Below are 22,503 nucleotides of genomic sequence, written 5' to 3' on the forward strand. Positions count from 1 at the left end.
TTCTACACCTGCATTGCTTGCTGTTTGGGGTTTTAGGCTGAGTTTCTGTACAGCACTTTGAGATATCAGCTGATGTACGAAGGGCTATATAAATAAATTTGATTTGATTTTGATTTAGAATCAGGAGAGGGGAATAGTAGAATCATGAGAGGAGAGTAGTAGAATCAGGAGAAGAGAAGAGTAGAATCAGGAGAAGAGAGTAGTAGAATCAGGAGAAGAGAGTAGTAGAGGATAGTAGAATCAGGAGAGGAGAGTAGTAGAATCAGGAGAGGAGAGTAGTAGAATCAGGAGAGCAGTAGAATCAGGAGAGGAGAGTAGTAGAATCAGGAGAGGAGAGTAGTAGAATCAGGAGAGCAGTAGAATCAGGAGAGGAGAGTAGTAGAATCAGGAGAGCAGTAGAATCAGGAGAGGAGAGCAGTAGAATCTCTACTACATGTAATTACACATAAACAAGGATGTAATAACAAATCCTGTGGTAAAGCTAAACACTTCTGACTTAGTATGTAAATCCACTGCCTGGATCTCACAATCAATATCAGTTGAGGAGGAATCACCTGGGGTTAAGAAGGTGAAAGGTATGCCGCCCTTCCCAACCACAACCCACCATGTCTCGTCAGACTCAATACCTTTGCATGTGTAGCACCTTAGCACCTTTGTTTTCTATGTAGAACCAAAAGTGGTTATTTTGCTGTACCCATAGGAGAACCTTTTGAATCAACTCATTTTGGTTTCAGGTAGAACCATTTTGAGTTCCATGTAGAACCCTTTCCACAGAGGGTTCTACATGGAACCCAAGAGTTCTACATGGAACCAAAAACAGTTCTACCTGGAACCAAAAAGGGTTCTGTTATGGGGACAGCCGCAGAACCCTTTTGGAACCTTATTTTCTAACAGCGTAGCATCATGACGTGATTCTGTTAAACAGTGCCTGTCTGTTCTCTGTGTCCAACAGACTCTGTGTGAATCTATCCATGTGTAATGAGAGTTGCCCTCTCCCTTGCATTCTCTTTATACTCACTGTGTGAGACGGTGGAGCCGAGAGCTGTTGTGGAAACAGTAAAGAAGAGAGAGATTAGGGGCTGTGCTGGGAGGCTGTGCTTTTTACATTTAAATAATCCTTAAGAGTCTATTGATGCACCCGTGCGTAACATTATAAAACAATTCCCATCCAAATCCATCAGTTTAAGGTAGAGTTTTAGTGGGCTGCGTCTCAATCCACCACATCCTCCTATGTCAGCCTTCTGCATCTGCGGTGGAAGGTGGTTGAGCTACAGCAGTGTTTGTCAAACCATGAGACACCCCGAAAATCGATCTCTCACGAAAATGTCTGTAGCACCGAATGGTTCTCCGTTTTGCTCTATGACCCCCACAAACCCCACGGGACTCATGTGAAGTCGGTAACGCTGATGTGTCAGCATCTGTCTGTAGTATCCGAACCGTTTGGGCTACAAACTAATATCACCCCACTGTGGAAAGGGGAGACTCTCATGAACATGATTGGTGTTTTCCGTTGTTTTTTACGAGTCATGGAACTCATCTGAAGGTAACCAATACAAATTAATGGAAGTATGGGAGGTCATTTTGTGCCAACAAAATAAGGGGTTAAAGTCCTGAAACCGTATTCCTTATGATGTATTTTTGACTGTCTTTTTTTCCATTTATTTCAATGTGTTTCTCTGGGCTAAACCTAACGGGGTCCTACAATTCCACATCAAATAACAACTTAGACTGTTAGAGGTTTTAAAGATACGCCAGGTTTCAAAGATATCACTGCTCATCACCTTATATGTAAGGGAGTTTTCTTTCAAGGTTTTGCTGTCATGTTTTTTTCTTCTTTATTTCACCTTTATTTAACCAGGTAGGTTAGTTGAGAACAAGTTCTCATTTACAACTGCGACCTGGCCTAGATAAGGCACAGCAGTTCGACACAAACAACAACACAATATGGGGATGAGGTAGGTAGATTGGATGAGCTATTGGCAGATGGGTTGTGTACAGCTGCAGCGATCGGTTAGCTGCTCAGCTAGCTGATGTTTAAAGTTAGTGAAGGAGATATAAGTCTCCAACTTCTGCGATTTTTGCAATTCGTTCCAGTCATTGGCACCAGAGAACTGGAAGGAAAGGCAGCCAAAGGAGGTGTTGGCTTTGGGGATGACCAGTGAGATATACCTGCTGGAGCGTGTGCTACGGGTGGGTGTTGTTATCGTGACCAGTGAGCTGAGATAAGGCAGAGCTTTACCTAGCAAAGACTTATAGATGACCTGGAGCCAGTGGGTCTGGCGACGAATAGGTAGCGAGGGCCAGCCGACGAGAGCATACAGGTCGCAGTGGTGGGTGGTATATGGAGCTTTGGGCACAAAACGGATGGCACTGTGATAGACTGCATCCACTTTGCTGAGTAGAGTGTTGGAGGCTATTTTGTTAATGACATCACCGAAGTTGAGGATCGGTAGGGCAGTCAGTTGTACGAGGGAATGTTTGGCGGCATGAGTGAAGGAGGCTTTGTTGCGAAATAGGAAGCGGATTCTAGATTTTATTTTGGATAGGAGATGTCTAATATGAGTCTGGAATGAGAGTTTACAGTCTCGCCAGACCTAGGTATTTGTAGTTGTTCACATATTCTAAGTCAGAACCGTCCAGTGTAGTGATGCTAGGCGGGTGGGTGCGGGCAGCAATTGGTTGAAAAGCATGCATTTTGTTTTACTAGCGTTTAAGAGCAGTTTGAGGCCACGGAAGGAGTGTTGTATGGCATTGAAGCTCATTTGGAGGTTTGTTAACACAGTGTCAAAAGAAGGGCCAGATGTATACAGAATGGGGTCATCTGCGTAGAGGTGGATCAGGGAATCACCCGCAGCAAGAGCGTCATTTTTGATATATACAGAGAAAAGAGTCGGCCCGAGAATTGAACCCTGTGGTACCCCCATATAGACTGCCAGAGGTCTGGACAACAGGCCCTCTGATTTGACACACTGACCTCTATCTGAGAAATAGTTGGTGAACCAGGCGAGGCAGTCATTTGAGAAACCAAGGCTGTTGAGTCTGTCGATAAGAATACGGTGATTGACAGAGCCGAATGCCTTGGCCAGGTCAATGAAGATGGCTGCACAGTACAGTCTTTTATCGATGGCGGCTATGATATCGTTTAATACCTTGAGCGTGGCTGAGGTGCACCTGTGACCAGCTCGGAAACCGGATTGCACAGCGGATAAGGTACGGTGGGTTTTGAAATGGTCAGTGATCTGTTTATTAACTTGGCTTTCGAAGACTTTTGATCCTTGCTGTCCGGAATCCTTGGAACATCCTTACCCCATTGAAGTTGAAATTTCAAATGGTTAAGGTAAGGGTAAGGTTTAGGGTTAGGTAAGGGTTAAGGTTAAGGTTAAGGTTAGGGTAGGAGTGAGGGTTAGGGTTTAGGGTAGGGACATCCAAAGGATCCCAGATAAATCCATCAAATACAATTTTATTTGTCACATGCTTCATAAACAACAGGTGTAGACTAACAGTGAAATGCTTACTTACGGACTCTTCCCAACAATGCAGAGAGAAAGAAAATAGAGAAATAATAGAAAAGTAAAACACGTAATAATAAAAGTAATAATAAATACAAGATTAACGATAACTTGGCTATATACACAGGGTACCACTACCGAGTTGATGTGCTGGGGTACGAGGTAATTGAGGTAGGCAACGTGACTAGACAAACAGGATAGATAATAAACAGTAACAGCAGCATATGTGATGAGTCAAAAAAGTTAGTGCAAAAAGGGTAAATGCAGATAGTTAAATAGTTAACCAAATAACTATTTAACTATCTATTTAGCAGCCTTATAGCTTGGGGGTAGAAGCTGTTCATGGTCCAGTTGATTCCAGACTTGGTGCATCGGTACCGCTTCCCGTGCAGTTGCAGAGAGAACAGTCTATGACTTGGGTTGCTGGAGTCTTTGACAATTTTTAGGGCCTTCCTCTCACAGTCTCGTATCGAGGTCCTGGAGCTTGGACCCAGTGATGTTCTGGGCCATACACACAACCCTCTGTAGCCTTGCGGCCGAATGCCAAGCAGTTGCCATACCAAGCGGTGATGCAGCCAATCAAGATGCTCTCAATGGTGCAGCTGTAGAACTTTTTGAGGATCTGATGGCCCATGACAAATCTTTTCAGCTTTCTGAGGGGGAAGAGGTATATCCTTATTGGTGTGGACTCCGAGGTACTCCACTACAGCCCATTGTTGTAACGTTTTTTTTGCATAATGTTTCTGCCATCCTAATGTATCCGAAAATACATTAAGAACAGCAATCACGAGCCTCGATTTGGATGAACAAGTCGGCGGCACAGGACATACTGCTCACCCCGGACAAGGCCCTAATCCCCAAGACTCGGAAAAGGAAGAGGCGGTATAAGAGAGGCCGACATAGCTGTCTATTTGCCACCACAAACCAATGCTGGCACCACACTCAACAAGCTGTATAGAGCCATAAGCAAACAAAAAATGCTCATCCAGAGGCAGTGCTCCTAGTGGCCGGGGACTTTAATGCAGGGAAACTGAAATCCGTTTTACCTAATTTCTATCAGCATGTCACATGTGCAAGTAGAGGTGACAAAACTCTAGATCACCTTTATCCCACATACAGAAATGCATACTAAGCTATTCCTCACCCTCCATTTGGCAAATCTGACCATAACTCTATCCTCCTTATTCCTGCTTACAAGCAAAAACTCAAACAGGAAGTACCAGTGATGCGCTCAATAAGGAAGTGGTCCCATGAAGCTGATGCTAAGCTACAGGACTGTTTGGCTAGCACAGACTGGAATATGTTCTGGGATTCATCCGATGACACTGAGGAATTTACCACATCACCAACTTCATTTCATAAGAGCATTGACAATGTCGTCCCTGCAGTGACCGGACGCACATATCCCAACTAGATGCCATGGATTACAGGCAACATCCGCACTGAGCCATCACAGGCAAAATGTCAATACAGGACTAAGATCGAATCCAACTACACAGGCGCTCATCGGATGTGGCATGGCTTGCAAACTATCATGGATTACAAAGGGAAACCCAGCCTTGAGCTGCCCAGTGATGTGAGCCTACCATATTTTTATTTTATTTTTTATTTAACCTTTATTTAACCAGTTAGGCTAGTTGAGAACAAGTTCTCATTTACAACTGCGACCTGGCCAAGATAAAGCATAGCAGTGTGAACAGACAACACAGAGTTACACATGGAGTAAACAATTAACAAGTCAATAACACAGTAGAAGAAAAAAAGGGGAGTCTATATACAATGTGTGCAAAAGGCATGAGGAAGTAGGCGAATAATTACAATATTGCAGATTAACACTGGATTGATAAATGATCATGTACAGGTAGAGATATTGGTGTGCAAAAGAGCAGAAAAGTAAATAAATAAAAACTGTGGGGATGAGGTAGGTGAAAATGGGTGGGCTATTTACCAATAGATTATGTACAGCTGCAGCGATCGGTTAGCTGCTCAGATAGCTGATGTTTGAAGTTGGTGAGGGAGATAAAGGTCTCCAACTTCAGCGATTTTTGCAATTCGTTCCAGTCACAGGCAGCAGAGTACTGGAACGAAAGGCGGCCGAATGAGGTGTTGGCTTTAGGGATGATCAGTGAGATACACCTGCTGGAGCGCGTGCTACGGATGGGTGTTGCCATCGTGACCAGTGAACTGAGATAAGGCAGAGCTTTACCTAGCATGGCCTTGTAGACGACCTGGAGCCAGTGGGTCTTGCGACGAATATGTAGCGAGGGCCAGCCGACTAGAGCATACAAGTCGCAGTGGTGGGTAGTATAAGGTGCTTTAGTGACAAAACGGATGGCACTGTGATAAACTGCATCCAGTTTGCTGAGAAGAGTGTTGGAAGCAATTTTGTAGATGACATCGCCGAATTAACTAAATGCCTTCTATGCAAGCAACACTGAACCATGCATGAGAGCATCAGCTGTTCCAGACGACTGTGTGATCACACTCTCTAGCCGATATGAGTAAGATCTTTAACTTCTTATGGGCAGGTGGGATGGTAGGGTCCCACCTGACCAACATCCGGTGAAATTGCAGAGCGCAAAATTCAAACTACAGAATTATAAATATTTAGCTTTCATAAAATTACAAGTGTAATACATCAAAATAAAGCTTAACTTCTTGTTAATCCAGCCGCTGTGTCAAAAAGGCTTTACGGCGAAAGCACACAATGCGATTATCTGAGGACAGCGCCCCACATACGAAACCATGAAAAACATATTTCAACCAGGCATGTGCAACACGAAAGTCAGAAATAGCGATATAATAAATGCCTTACCTTTGATGATCTTCTTCTCTTGGCACTCCAACAGGTCCCAGTTACATCACAAATGGTCCTTTTGTTTGATAATGTCCTTCTTTATATCCGTAAAAACTCAGTTTAGCGCTTCAGTCAATAATCCACCCAGCTTCCCTCCATCAAAATGCACACAAAATGAATCCCAAATGTTACTAATAAACTTTTCCAAACAATTCAGACAATGTTTACAATCAAACCTTAGGTACCCTAATATGTAAATAAACAATAAAATTTAAGACGGAGAACCGTTATTGTCTTTACTGGAGGAAAATACCAAAGAACGCGCTCTCATTCACGCGCTTGGAAACACTACAGCCAAAATGGGAGCCACTTACAAAAACTACAATTTCTGGCAAATTTTTCCAAAAACCAGCCTGAAACTCTTTCAAAGACTGTTGACATCTAGTGGAAGCCCTATGAACTGCAGTGACAGCCATTGAAAATAGCAGTCGGCTGAAATATATTTTGGGGGGGATGGTTTGTCCTCAGAGTTTTGCCTGCCATATCAGTTCTGTTATACTCACAGACATTATTTTAACGGTTTTTGAAACTTTAGAGTGTTTTCTATCACAATATACCAATTATATGCATACCCTCGCTTCTGGGCCTGAGTATCAGGCAGTTTACTTTGGGCACACTTTTCATCTGGATGTGAAAATACTGCCCCCTACCCAAGAGAGGTTAAACATGTTAACATTCACAAGGCTGCAGGGCCAGACAGATTACCAGGACACGTACTCAGAGCATGAGCTGACCAGCTGGCAAGTGACTTCACTGATGTTTTCAAACTCTCCCTGACCCAGTTTGTAATACCTGCATGTTTCAAGCAGACCACCATAGTCCCTGTGACTAAAAACACCAAAGTAACCTGTCGAAATGACTATCGCCCCGTAGCACTCACATTTGTAGCCATGAAATGCTTTGAAAGGCTGGTAATGGCTCACATCAACATCATCATCCCAGGCACCCTGTACCCACTCCAATTCGCATACCGTCCCAACAGATCCACAGATGATGCAATCTCTATTGCACTCCACACTGCCCTCTTCCACCTGGAAAAGAGGAACACCTGTTAACTGACTGCAGCTCAGCATTCAACACTATACCCTCCAAGCTCATCACTAAGCTCAGGACCCTGGGACTGAACACCTCCCTCTACAACTGGATCCTGGACTTCCTGATGGGCCGCCCCCAGGTGTTGAGCGTAGGCAACAACACATTGGTGGTAGGCCTGATCCCCAACTACGATGAGACAGCCTGTAGGGAGGAGGTCAGAGACCTGGCAGTGTGATACCAGGAAAACAACATCTCCCTTAACGTCAGCAAAACAAAGGAGATGATCGTGGACTACAGAATGCCCTCATTCACATCGACGGGGCTGTAGCACTAACGATCATGTTATGGACAGGAGCGATGGCCATCTTGGATTGCTCTCTGCCAATTAAAATAGACTTCGGTCCATTTGTACGACTTCACTCGAGTAATTGTTACAAGCAGTGAGGGGGTGAGGGTCCTTGGTACAATTTTATGACACACAGACGAGGTGACATCCAATGTAAGTAAGTAATGCATTTGTAGAGCATTGGTGTCATTAGCATGATGAATGACCCCTGGACTCTGAGATAAGATACAGTGACTCAAACAGGCCTGCCCCTTACACAACACCTCTAGTGAGAGAGAGGGACAGAGAGAAAAAGAGACAGACAGACAGACAGACAGCGGGAAGAGAGAGAGCGAGAGAGAGAAAGAGTGAGTGCGTGACAGAGAAAGAGACCGAGAGAGAGAGAGCGAGTGAGAGACGGGCATAGGCATCGTCGGCCAGGCAGATATCATCAGGCAGCAGCACTGGCAGCCGACCACCCAATGGTTGGAAATAATTGATCTCCGACAGCTAGATCATCAATTAGATTTGCTAAGGCTACTCAAATAACTAAGCATCTCACCATCATTCAGGGCGAGGCAGGTACATGTGACAGTGTTGTGAGAGAGGAAGCCTAGTCCTTCCTGTAAGTGACGAGGATGACGTCACACGTCAGTGCAAAGATAATGGTGCGTTCAAGACAACTCGGGAAACTTAAAATGAACGTTCGTTTTTGCCTAGATCTTCCTTTTGGTTGATTCTAATACCAAGTGGGAAACTCTTCTTTTTACAATAAGTTTCAAAGTAAAATATGTCTGAGTTTTCCGAGTTCCTAGTGGTCTTGAATGCGGCATCAGGAACCAATAACCAATTAGTCACCATGGCCGAGGGATCGCATCCTTGCCAATACGCTGCCTGATCGTGATCATATCTTCTTGTTAGGGACGGGGTGCGAGGTCAGTGTCCCCTGTGCTGATATGAGGTATGACATTTTGAATGAATGGATGGATGGATGAAGGGAGGTGGATTATAGTTATAAAGCAATGCAGTGGGATTCCTGTCAACAAACCAGAATGTACAGTACTCTAACTGTACAGTGAACGACAAAGGAAGAAGCTCCCTGATGCTCATTGCTTATGATTTGATTTCCCCCCACTGGGCTGAATCATCAGATTCCCTCCACTGAGCCAATTGTGGTCCCAGAGGAAGCAGATTGGAGGAACAGTCAAAGACAGGAGAGTGGATACGTTAAATGGAACAAGGACAATGAAAGAGAAGGCCACTCTGAAGGGGGTCTAAGGCTTGTGATGTCAGAGATGGCCATGACCAAGCTCTGTACACAACACTGCTTTCAAAGTGTGTGTTGGTGGAGAGGTCTATGTGCGATAGAGACTATCTGTGCGGAATATGGAGATGAGGTAGAAGAGAAACTCATCATTCATGTGAGGTTCAAAGACTTACCCCGAGCCTCTCATCCCTTCTGAGCCACAGCAGCAACACACAAAGGAGGGAACTGACCACAGCAAGCAAGCACTTAGAACCATGGACCCATATAATCAGCTTGGCCATTGAAAGTAAACAACAGCCTTCCTGCCTTAAGTGGTACAAATTTAGCCCTTAATGCAAAATCATATGCCAAGCCTTGAGGGCTAAAAATGTACTTTGTAACTGCTATCACACATGTTCTCTTCTATTCAAAATCAGTTTATCATGCATTTTCTTCATATCACTTTACTGTTACTCTAGTAAAAAATAATATAATTTCTCTCAATAGAATTTGAGAGAAAAATCCTACCTGATTCGTCTGTGGGTTGTGCAGGCTTTTCCTGGAGGAAGACACGTCAACGGAGCTTATAAACGACAGGAAGAAAATCAATACTCTTACCCAGCTAGACACTTTGGGTGAATAGGCTCTCCCACTGACAGTCTCTTGTCGACTGTGCTAATGAGCTCTGGGGAAAGAACCCTGTTAAATAATGCTGCCAAGTGTGTTTCATTGTAACATTGGAAGTGCAGCGTTATCATGTCTAATTATTCCGACCATGGGTGTTAATTTTTCTCTCATATTGTTGCGCCACGTGCATCACACTGGACAAATAAATGGTTGAATCAACGTTGTAAATTTCAAGTTGAATCAATTTGGAAAATTGATTGGATTTGCTAATCCTCATTTTCGATATTTTATCTCACCCAATTTTGAACCTAAATCCAATGACGTGAAATATTTTTCTTTATTTTTATGGTTAATTCAACGTTATTTGATAACTCGACCAAAAATCTCAACTAGAAGTTGAAATGTCCACAGGGATAGGTGTGCTTTGATAAGGACAGGCTTCCAGAGCATAAACATGTTTTTTTTATTTGCCTAATTGTGGGGTTTTCGTGTGTGCGTTATAAACGCTTATTTCCACCATCCTGACATGAAATGAACGATATGGGTCGTTCAGTGTGATTTACATGGTCGGTATAATTTTGATTTTACCAATCCATGCTGATATACAACGTTGATTCAACCAGATTTTTGCCCTATGGGAGAGGCGAGGGTTTTATGATCTTGTGACGTTTCTCGACTAAATTGATGTGGGGATTCCTGGTTCTATTTTTAGATCTTGTCAGTGGAGGAGGGGGCGCGGGGGTTCCCATGCAGGCAGACTCCAACTGCTGTACGAACGCTAAGCTCTCCACGGTGAGGCTTTGAATCGTGACCAGGCAACTGGATCAGAATGGAAAAACAGATAAGGGCGCAGTGTCCTTTTCTCCACAGGGAGCTTTTGCCTCTTTCGGCTGCTGACATTGTTGCCATTTTGCTGGTATTCATTTGATACAATTCTGAAATCTGGTCCTCATTGAAATGTCGGGAATGTATGCAATTTAAGCCTAGACAGTATTTTGATAATAGCTGTCCATTGTTTTGTTTTCTTTGCATAGCCTATGCCTCTTTTTCACAGGAAGGTAAAATACCAGATTGGAAGTCAATGGCATATGAATTGTAGAAGGAAGATTGATATAACCTTAACCTTAACCTAAACTAGCAGTAAGGGTTGCCTAAAATAGAATTTCAACTGAATAAACAGTATTAAATGTGTGTGTGTGTGTGTGTGTGTGTGTGTGTGTGTGTGTGTGTGTGTGTGTGTGTGTGTGTGTGTGTGTGTGTGTCCTTACTCAAGATGAATTGTATGTGATTTAGGCACTGTAAATCTGAATATTCCACCCAGCATCATGGTAGTGCATCACTTCTCACAATTCCTTCCCAAGGTTGTGTGCACTGGTAAACAAGACACATCTCAGGTCTGTCTTGAAAAAAATGGTAATGGGGAATAAAAGACAGACAAAAACAAACTACACCAGACCAGTGCACAAATACATATTCAAAATCCTCACCAACCAAACTACACCAGACCAGTGCACAAATACATATTCAAAATCCTCACCAACCAAACTACACCAGACCACTGCACAAATACATATTCAAAATCCTCACCAACCAAACTACACTAGCTAGGATTTACTCTCGCTTTGCCAATTGCAAAAAAAGCAAATAACAACTGTGCTTCTGTCTGTGTGAGAGAGACAACGAGAAGGGTTTATAGAGAGGTGATCTCACCAGAACATTATTTTTAGCTCAGCTGCTGTGTTGGCTGCCAGGCTTTCAGGCCAGACTCATCGCAGATTTCCCTGTCATATGCAGGGTCAGAACCCTGGGGGACTCCCCGGCACATCATAAAAGGCGGGAGATAAGTACCCAACTTCATTATTCAATCAGGCACATAACCGGGAAGTGTGCCAAACTCCCAGGAAGTAACTCAAGCAAATGACAGCTTTAGGGAACTTATTGTGCGTGACAAGCCAACAGCGGTATGAAGAAACCAAAATGATGGTGTCCATAAAGTGAGAGAAAGCAAGAAAATCAAACAAGGACAACTTGTCATCACACCATACAGTTTATATCTTTATTGCACTGTGGTTTCGACACCTTTATATTCAACCGCGTTGTTATTGTTTGTGTGACTCATCTTAGATGAAATACATAATGATTGAATTACATATGCATGCCTGTGTAGGCTACGAGATGACTACAACATCTTTAAATTGCATGGAAGTAGCAATTTTCACTTCCTTCTAAAATTCAAACACTTTCACCTATACTGAATTGACTTTTTCCTTCCAAATTATAGCCTAACTCATGAACGGTTGTACCTAGATTTGAATTTATTCTGTTTGAAGCTAGATAATTCATACTTGGCTATTCGCAGTGCAAAACTATTATAATTCATTGTTTACACATTTTTATATATTTCAATTGATCAGTAATAATAACGTATCTTGAATGTGAAAGGGACACCTCAATGAAAATTAAACAATGTCATTTTTTAACAACCTCACTCGATAGGAGACCTTGGTTTATTGAGTCAAGTTTCAGGATCACTGTGTCTGCAAGCAGAGCTGAGACTCAAAATTCAAAATAAACCTTGTGTTTTTCTCCCCACAAGCCCCAAATGAAGGTCCAATCCTGCAGTTGGGAAACACTTTTGGACAGAAGAAAATGGAGGGAGGGAAAGAACAGGTCCAATGAGGTAAGGGATAAAAAACAGGAGGTAGCCTGATTTTGAGGAGGGAGGGGAATAAACAGGAGGTAGCCTGATATTGAGGAGGGAGGGGAGTAAACAGGAGGTAGCCTGATATTGAGGAGGGAGGGGAGTAAACAGGAGGTAGCCTGATATTGAGGAGGGAGGGGAGTAAACCGGAGTTAGCCTGATATTGAGGAGGGAGGGGAGTAAACAGGAGGTAGCCTGATATTGAGGAGGGAGGGGAATAAACAGGAGGTAGCCTGATATTGAGGAGGGAGGGGAATAAACAGGAGGTAGCCTGATATTGAGGAGGGAGGGGAATAAACAGGAGGTAGCCTGATATTGAGGAGGGAGGGGAGTAAACAGGAGTTAGCCTAGCCTGATATTGAGGAGGGAGGGGAGTAAACAGGAGGTAGCCTGATATTGAGGAGGGAGGGGAATAAACAGGAGGTAGCCTGATATTGAGGAGGGAGGGGAATAAACAGGAGGTAGCCTGATATTGAGGAGGGAGGGGAATAAACAGGAGGTAGCCTGATATTGAGGAGGGAGGGGAATAAACAGGAGGTAGCCTGATATTGAGGAGGGAGGGGAAAAACAGGATTGTATCAGAAACGAGGGAGGAGAGCGATAGAAAGTGGAAAAGGAGGGGGGTAAATTCAGATGTTGTGGCCGATAATGCTGCCTTACATCCTAATGAAAAACCCCATCTGAGGAGGATGGGAATTATCAAGGTCCTGATGGTAGCAGAGATTGCTAGGGCTGCAGGAGGTGTGCTAGGGGAGGGCTGATATTGAGGTGGAGGATTAGCTAACTCTTCTTCTAAGTCTTCTTAGTCTCCTGTTCGCCTAAGAAACTGACTGGGCTCCTCTGCACTTCAGTCCTTATCCCACAGCACTGCAATCAGAGGTGCTTGCTTTTCTGTCCACAGGTTTACAGTTATATGTTCTGCTTTTAAAGAAGAAGGGGTAGTGTGGTAATTATTGGGGGTTTGGGGAAATCTGATTACAGAGCTTTCTGAACTAAGCAGGCACTTTTTAGTGGAAAATGTGTGACGCCCTGACCATAGAGAGCCCTTGGTTCTCTATGGTGTAGTAGGTCAGGGGGAGTGACTAGGGGTGATCTAGGGGATTTCTATAAACTGGTTCCCAATTAGAGGCAGCTGTTTATCTTTGCCTCTGATTTGGGATCATATTTAGGTAGCTATTTCCCCACCTGTTTTTTGTGGGATATTGATTGTTTGTTAGTGTGTTTGGGCACAACATCCTCACTGTCTTTGTAAGTGTTGTTATTTTGTTTTGTTCATTTCACTTAAATACATATGTGGAACTATACTCATGCTACGCTTTGGTCCGCTCACTTCCAAGATCGTGACAAAAGGAGTCATTTGTTCCAAAAATTGGTGATTGACTAGCCTGAACAATCCATTTGTGTTGTCTTGTCAACTCCTATGGTCTTTGTCACGCCAGGCTAGTGACAGCATCTGAAGCATCATTTGCATTCTTGCTGGAGAAGTCATTATGGGTGATCAATCAAGTATATAGTATACAAGTATACAGTACTGTAAAACACACTACAGGTTTGACTATAGCAGTTACATTAGTCTATAACATATAATGGAATAGTAAATTACATTATTACATTATTCAAGATTATGCTAATGGTCACATCACACTTAACTGTATGGGATTGGAAAATCCAAGAGGGCCAACAGAAATGTACCTGTCCAGCTGTCTCAACCCACAGCACCTCTATTTACCCTCTATCCCTTCACAACCCTGTTTCTCTTTAGAAGGCTTCATTTTATTTTCAGTTTTTTTCTCTCTCCTTTTCTCTGAGGAGTCATATGATTTCACAGGATATTAAGTGGATGGGATCTGTGGGAGGGGGGGTTGATCTGGCCTAATTGTAGACGTTGGTGACTTTCCCTGCGAGTGTGAAGGGCAAAGGGAGTGTTTCTCAAATCATAATCCCCCTGACTTTTGCAGAAAAAGGATTAATCGAGTGCTACCCTGAGCGACCATGCACACTTGCATCTATTTAAAGGGATACTTCTGGATTTTGACAACAAGGCCCTTTATCTATTTCCCCAGAGTCGGATGTCTCATGAGCATTTTTAAGGTCATTGTGCTAACGCTAGTTAGCATTGGCTCGGAAAACTACCAAAGTCCAGAGTATCCATTTAACCCTATTTCTACTCAGATTTAGACTGAAAGATTCCATGGGCTCCCGAGTGGTGCAGCAAGCACTGTATCTCAGTGCAAGAGGTGTCACTACAGTCCCTAGTCCAGCCATGATTGGGAGTCCCATAGGGTGGCGCACAATTGGCCCAGCGTCGTCTGGGTTTGGCTGGGGTAGGCCGTCGTTGTAAATAACAATTTGTTCTTAACTGACTTGCCTAGTCAAATTTCTTAAAATAAGCTTTTGATATCCTCTGTCTTTGTGGCTGAAAAGACATGTCCATATGGCAAAGAGCCGGAACTGTACCATCCTTTTTTAACATTTTTTATTTCACCTTTAATATTCTATAATACAATTTAGTATCATCTCCTTTGTATGGGACCAAATGGCATTGTGCCCCCTGTTGTATACAGTAGGGGTTTACACATACCATATCAATTCAGTAGGGGATTGCACATACCATATCAATACAGTAGGTAATTAGACATATCAATACAGAAGGAGTTCACACATACCATATCAATTCAGTAGGGGATTACACATACCATATCAATACAGTAGGTAATTACACATATCAATACAGTAGGGATTTACACATACCATATCAATACAGTAGGAGTTTACACATACAATATCAATTCAGTAGGGGATTGCACATACCATATCAATACAGTAGGGGATTACACATATCAATACAGTAGGGGTTTACACATACCATATCAATACAGTAGGAGTTTACACATACAATATCAATTCAGTATATTGCACATACCATATCAATACAGTAGGTAATTACACATATCAATACAGTAGGGGAGCCATATTGACAGTAGGGGTTTACACATACCATATCAATACAGTAGGAGTTTTTCATCATACAATATCAATTCAGTAGGGGATTGCACATACCATATCAATACAGTAGGGGATTACATATTGAATACAGTAGGGAATTACACATACCATATCAATACAGTAGGAGTTTACACATACCATATCAATTCAGTAGGGGATTACTACCATATCAATACAGTAGGTAATTACACATATCAATACAGTAGGGGTTACCATATCAATACAGTAGGGGTTTACACATACCATATCAATTCAGTGGGGATTGCAAATACCATATCAATACAGTAGGGGAATACACATACCATATCAATACAGAAGGGGATTAGATATCAATACAGTAGGGGTTTACACATACCATATCAATTCAGTAGGGGATTACACATACCATATCAATACAGTAAGGGATTACACATATCAATACAGTAGGGGTTTACATACCATATCAATCCAGTAGGGGATTGCACATACCATATCAATACAGTAGGGGTTTACACATATCAATACAGTAGGGGACACATACCATATCAATACAGTAGGAGTTTACACATACAATATCAATTCAGTAGGGATTACACATACCATATCAATACAGTAGATAATTACACATATCAATACAGTAGGGGTTTACACATACCATATCAATACAGTAGGAGTTTACACATACAATATCAATTCAGTAGGGGATTACACATACCATATCAATACAGTAGGTAATTACACATATCAATACAGTAGGGGTTTACACATACCATATCAATACAGTAGGGGTTTACACATACCATATCAATTCAGTAGGGGATTGCAAATACCATATCAATACAGTAGGGGATTACACATATCAATACAGTAGGGGTTTACACATACCATATCAATACAGTAGGAGTTTACACATACCATATCAATACAGTAGGGGTTTACACATACCATATCAATACAGGAGTTTACACATATCAATACAGTAGGAGTTTACACATATCATATCAATACAGTAGGAGTTTACACATACAATATCAATTCAGTAAGGGATTACACATACCATATCAATACAGTAGATAATTACACATATCAATACAGTAGGGGTTTACACATACCATATCAATACAGTAGGAGTTTACACATACAATATCAATTCAGTAGGGGATTACACATACCATATCAATACAGTAGGTAATTACACATATCAATACAGTAGGGGTTTACACATACCATATCAATACAGTAGGGGGACCATATCAATTCAGTAGGGGATTGCAAATACCATATCAATACAGTAGGGGATTACACATATCAATACAGTAGGGGTTTACACATACCATATCAATACAGTAGGAGCATACACATACCATATCAATACAGTAGGGTTTACACATACCATATCAATACAGGAGTACACATCAATACAGTAGGAGGACACATATCATATCAATACAGGTAATTTCACATACCATATCAATACAGTAGAGGATTACACATACCATATCAATACAGTAGGGGATTACACATATCAATACAGTAGGGGATTACACATACCATATCAATACAGTAGGGGATTACACATACCATATCAATACAGTAGGGAATTACACATACCATATCAATACAGTAGGGGATTACACATATCAATACAGTAGGGGTTTACACATACCATATCAATCCAGTAGGGGATTGCACATACCATATCAATACAGTAGGGGTTTACACATATCAATACAGTAGGGGTTTACACATACCATATCAATACAGTAGGAGTTTACACATACAATATCAATTCAGTAGGGGATTACACATACCATATCAATACAGTAGGTAATTACACATATCAATACAGTAGGGGTTTACACATACCATATCAATACAGTAGGGGTTTACACATACCATATCATACAGTAGGAGTTTACACATACAATATCAATTCAGTAGGGATTGCACATACCATATCAATACAGTAGGGGATTACACATATCAATACAGTAGGGAATTACACATACCATATCAATACAGTAGGAGTTTACACATACCATATCAATTCAGTAGGGGATTACACATACCATATCAATACAGTAGGTAATTACACATATCAATACAGTAGGGGTTTACACATACCATATCAATACAGTAGGGGTTTACACATACCATATCAATTCAGTGGGGGATTGCAAATACCATATCAATACAGTAGGGGAATACACATACCATATCAATACAGAAGGGGATTACACATATCAATACAGTAGGGGTTTACACATACCATATCAATTCAGTAGGGGATTACACATACCATATCAATACAGTAAGGGATTACACATATCAATACAGTAGGGGTTTACACATACCATATCAATCCAGTAGGGGATTGCACATACCATATCAATACAGTAGGGGTTTACACATATCAATACAGTAGGGGTTTACACATACCATATCAATACAGTAGGAGTTTACACATACAATATCAATTCAGTAAGGGATTACACATACCATATCAATACAGTAGATAATTACACATATCAATACAGTAGGGGTTTACACATACCATATCAATACAGTAGGAGTTTACACATACAATATCAATTCAGTAGGGGATTACACATACCATATCAATACAGTAGGTAATTACACATATCAATACAGTAGGGGTTTACACATACCATATCAATACAGTAGGGGTTTACACATACCATATCAATTCAGTAGGGGATTGCAAATACCATATCAATACAGTAGGGGATTACACATATCAATACAGTAGGGGTTTACACATACCATATCAATACAGTAGGAGTTTACACATACCATATCAATACAGTAGGGGTTTACATACCATATCAATACAGGAGTTTACACATATCAATACAGTAGGAGTTTACACATATCATATCAATACAGTAGGTAATTTCACATACCATATCAATACAGTAGGGGATTACACATACCATATCAATACAGTAGGGGATTACACATACCATATCAATACAGTAGGGAATTACACGTACCATATCATTACAGTAGGGGATTACACATATCAATACAGTAGGGGTTTACACATACCATATCAATACAGTAGGGGTTTACACATATCAATACAGTAGGGGTTTACACATACCATATCAATCCAGTAGGGGATTGCACATACCATATCAATACAGTAGGGGTTTACACATATCAATACAGTAGGGGTTTACACATACCATATCAATACAGTAGGAGTTTACACATACAATATCAATTCAGTAGGGGATTACACATACCATATCAATACAGTAGGTAATTACACATATCAATACAGTAGGGGTTTACACATACCATATCAATACAGTAGGGGTTTACACATACCATATCAATACAGTAGGAGTTTACACATACAATATCAATTCAGTAGGGGATTGCACATACCATATCAATACAGTAGGGGATTACACATATCAATACAGTAGGGAATTACACATACCATATCAATACAGTAGGAGTTTACACATACCATATCAATTCAGTAGGGGATTACACATACCATATCAATACAGTAGGTAATTACACATATCAATACAGTAGGGGTTACACATACCATATCAATACAGTAGGGGTTTACACATACCATATCAATTCAGTGGGGGATTGCAAATACCATATCAATACAGTAGGGGAATACACATACCATATCAATACAGAAGGGGATTACACATATCAATACAGTAGGGGTTTACACATACCATATCAATTCAGTAGGGGATTACACATACCATATCAATACAGTAAGGGATTACACATATCAATACAGTAGGGGTTTACACATACCATATCAATCCAGTAGGGGATTGCACATACCATATCAATACAGTAGGGGTTTACACATATCAATACAGTAGGGGTTTACACATACCATATCAATACAGTAGGAGTTTACACATACAATATCAATTCAGTAAGGGATTACACATACTATATCAATACAGTAGATAATTACACATATCAATACAGTAGGGGTTTACACATACCATATCAATACAGTAGGAGTTTACACATACAATATCAATTCAGTAGGGGATTACACATACCATATCAATACAGTAGGTAATTACACATATCAATACAGTAGGGGTTTACACATACCATATCAATACAGTAGGGGTTTACACATACCATATCAATTCAGTAGGGGATTGCAAATACCATATCAATACAGTAGGGGATTACACATATCAATACAGTAGGGGTTTACACATACCATATCAATACAGTAGGAGTTTACACATACCATATCAATACAGTAGGGGTTTACACATACCATATCAATACAGGAGTTTACACATATCAATACAGTAGGAGTTTACACATATCATATCAATACAGTAGGTAATTTCACATACCATATCAATACAGTAGGGGATTACACATACCATATCAATACAGTAGGGGATTACAACCATATCAATACAGTAGGGAATTACACGTACCATATCATTACAGTAGGGGATTACACATATCAATACAGTAGGGGTTTACACATACCATATCAATACAGTAGGGGTTTACACATACCATATCAATACAGGAGTTTACACATATCAATACAGTAGGAGTTTACACATACCATATCAATACAGTAGGGGTTTACACATACCATATCAATACAGTAGGGGATTAGACATACCATATCAATACAGTAGGGGATTACACATACCATATCAATACAGTAGGGGATTACACATATCAATACAGTAGGGGTTTACACATACCATATCAATACAGTAGGAGTTTACACATATCAATACAGTAGGAGTTTTTACATACCATATCAATACAGTAGGGGATTACACATACCATATCAATACAGTAGGGAATTACAAGTACCATATCAATACAGTAGGGGATTACACATATCAATACAGTAGGGGTTTACACATACCATATCAATACAGTAGGGGTTTACACATACCATATCAATACAGGAGTTTACACATATCAATACAGTAGGAGTTTACACATACCATATCAATACAGTAGGTAATTTCACATACCATATCAATACAGTAGGGGATTACACATACCCAATACAGTAGGGGATTACACATACCATATCAATACAGTAGGGAATTACACATACCATATCAATACAGTAGGGGATTACACATATCAATACAGTAGGGGTTTACACATACCATATCAATCCAGTAGGGGATTGCACATACCATATCAATACAGTAGGGGTTTACACATATCAATACAGTAGGGGTTTACACATACCATATCAATACAGTAGGAGTTTACACATACAATATCAATTCAGTAGGGGATTACACATACCATATCAATACAGTAGGTAATTACACATATCAATACAGTAGGGGTTTACACATACCATATCAATACAGTAGGGGTTTACACATACCATATCAATACAGTAGGAGTTTACACATACAATATCAATTCAGTAGGGGATTGCACATACCATATCAATACAGTAGGGGATTACACATATCAATACAGTAGGGAATTACACATACCATATCAATACAGTAGGAGTTTACACATACCATATCAATTCAGTAGGGGATTACACATACCATATCAATACAGTAGGTAATTACACATATCAATACAGTAGGGGTTTACACATACCATATCAATACAGTAGGGGTTTACACATACCATATCAATTCAGTGGGGGATTGCAAATACCATATCAATACAGTAGGGGAATACACATACCATATCAATACAGAAGGGGATTACACATATCAATACAGTAGGGGTTTACACATACCATATCAATTCAGTAGGGGATTACACATACCATATCAATACAGTAAGGGATTACACATATCAATACAGTAGGGGTTTACACATACCATATCAATCCAGTAGGGGATTGCACATACCATATCAATACAGTAGGGGTTTACACATATCAATACAGTAGGGGTTTACACATACCATATCAATACAGTAGGAGTTTACACATACAATATCAATTCAATAAGGGATTACACATACCATATCAATACAGTAGATAATTACACATATCAATACAGTAGGGGTTTACACATACCATATCAATACAGTAGGAGTTTACACATACAATATCAATTCAGTAGGGGATTACACATACCATATCAATACAGTAGGTAATTACACATATCAATACAGTAGGGGTTTACACATACCATATCAATACAGTAGGGGTTTACACATACCATATCAATTCAGTAGGGGATTGCAAATACCATATCAATACAGTAGGGGATTACACATATCAATACAGTAGGGGTTTACACATACCATATCAATACAGTAGGAGTTTACACATACCATATCAATACAGTAGGGGTTTACACATACCATATCAATACAGGAGTTTACACATATCAATACAGTAGGAGTTTACACATATCATATCAATACAGTAGGTAATTTCACATACCATATCAATACAGTAGGGGATTACACATACCATATCAATACAGTAGGGGATTACACATACCATATCAATACAGTAGGGAATTACACGTACCATATCATTACAGTAGGGGATTACACATATCAATACAGTAGGGGTTTACACATACCATATCAATACAGTAGGGGTTTACACATACCATATCAATTCAGTAGGGGATTACACATACCATATCAATACAGTAGGTAATTACACATATCAATACAGTAGGGGTTTACACATACCATATCAATTCAGTAGGGGATAACACATACCATATCAATACAGTAGGGGATTACACATATCAATACAGTAGGGGTTTACACATACCATATCAATCCAGTAGGGGATTGCACATACCATATCAATACAGTAGGGGTTTACACATATCAATACAGTAGGGGTTTACACATACCATATCAATACAGTAGGAGTTTACACATACAATATCAATTCAGTAGGGGATTACACATACCATATCAATACAGTAGGTAATTACACATATCAATACAGTAGGGGTTTACACATACCATATCAATACAGTAGGGGTTTACACATACCATATCAATACAGTAGGGAATTACACATACCATATCAATACAGTAGGGGATTACACATATCAATACAGTAGGGGTTTACACATACCATATCAATACAGTAGGAGTTTACACATATCAATACAGTAGGAGTTTTTACATACCATATCAATACAGTAGGGGATTACACATACCATATCAATACAGTAGGGAATTACAAGTACCATA

This window comes from Oncorhynchus masou, chromosome 17 (genome assembly GCF_036934945.1).
Source record: "Oncorhynchus masou masou isolate Uvic2021 chromosome 17, UVic_Omas_1.1, whole genome shotgun sequence".
Taxonomy (NCBI): Eukaryota; Metazoa; Chordata; class Actinopteri; order Salmoniformes; family Salmonidae; genus Oncorhynchus; species Oncorhynchus masou.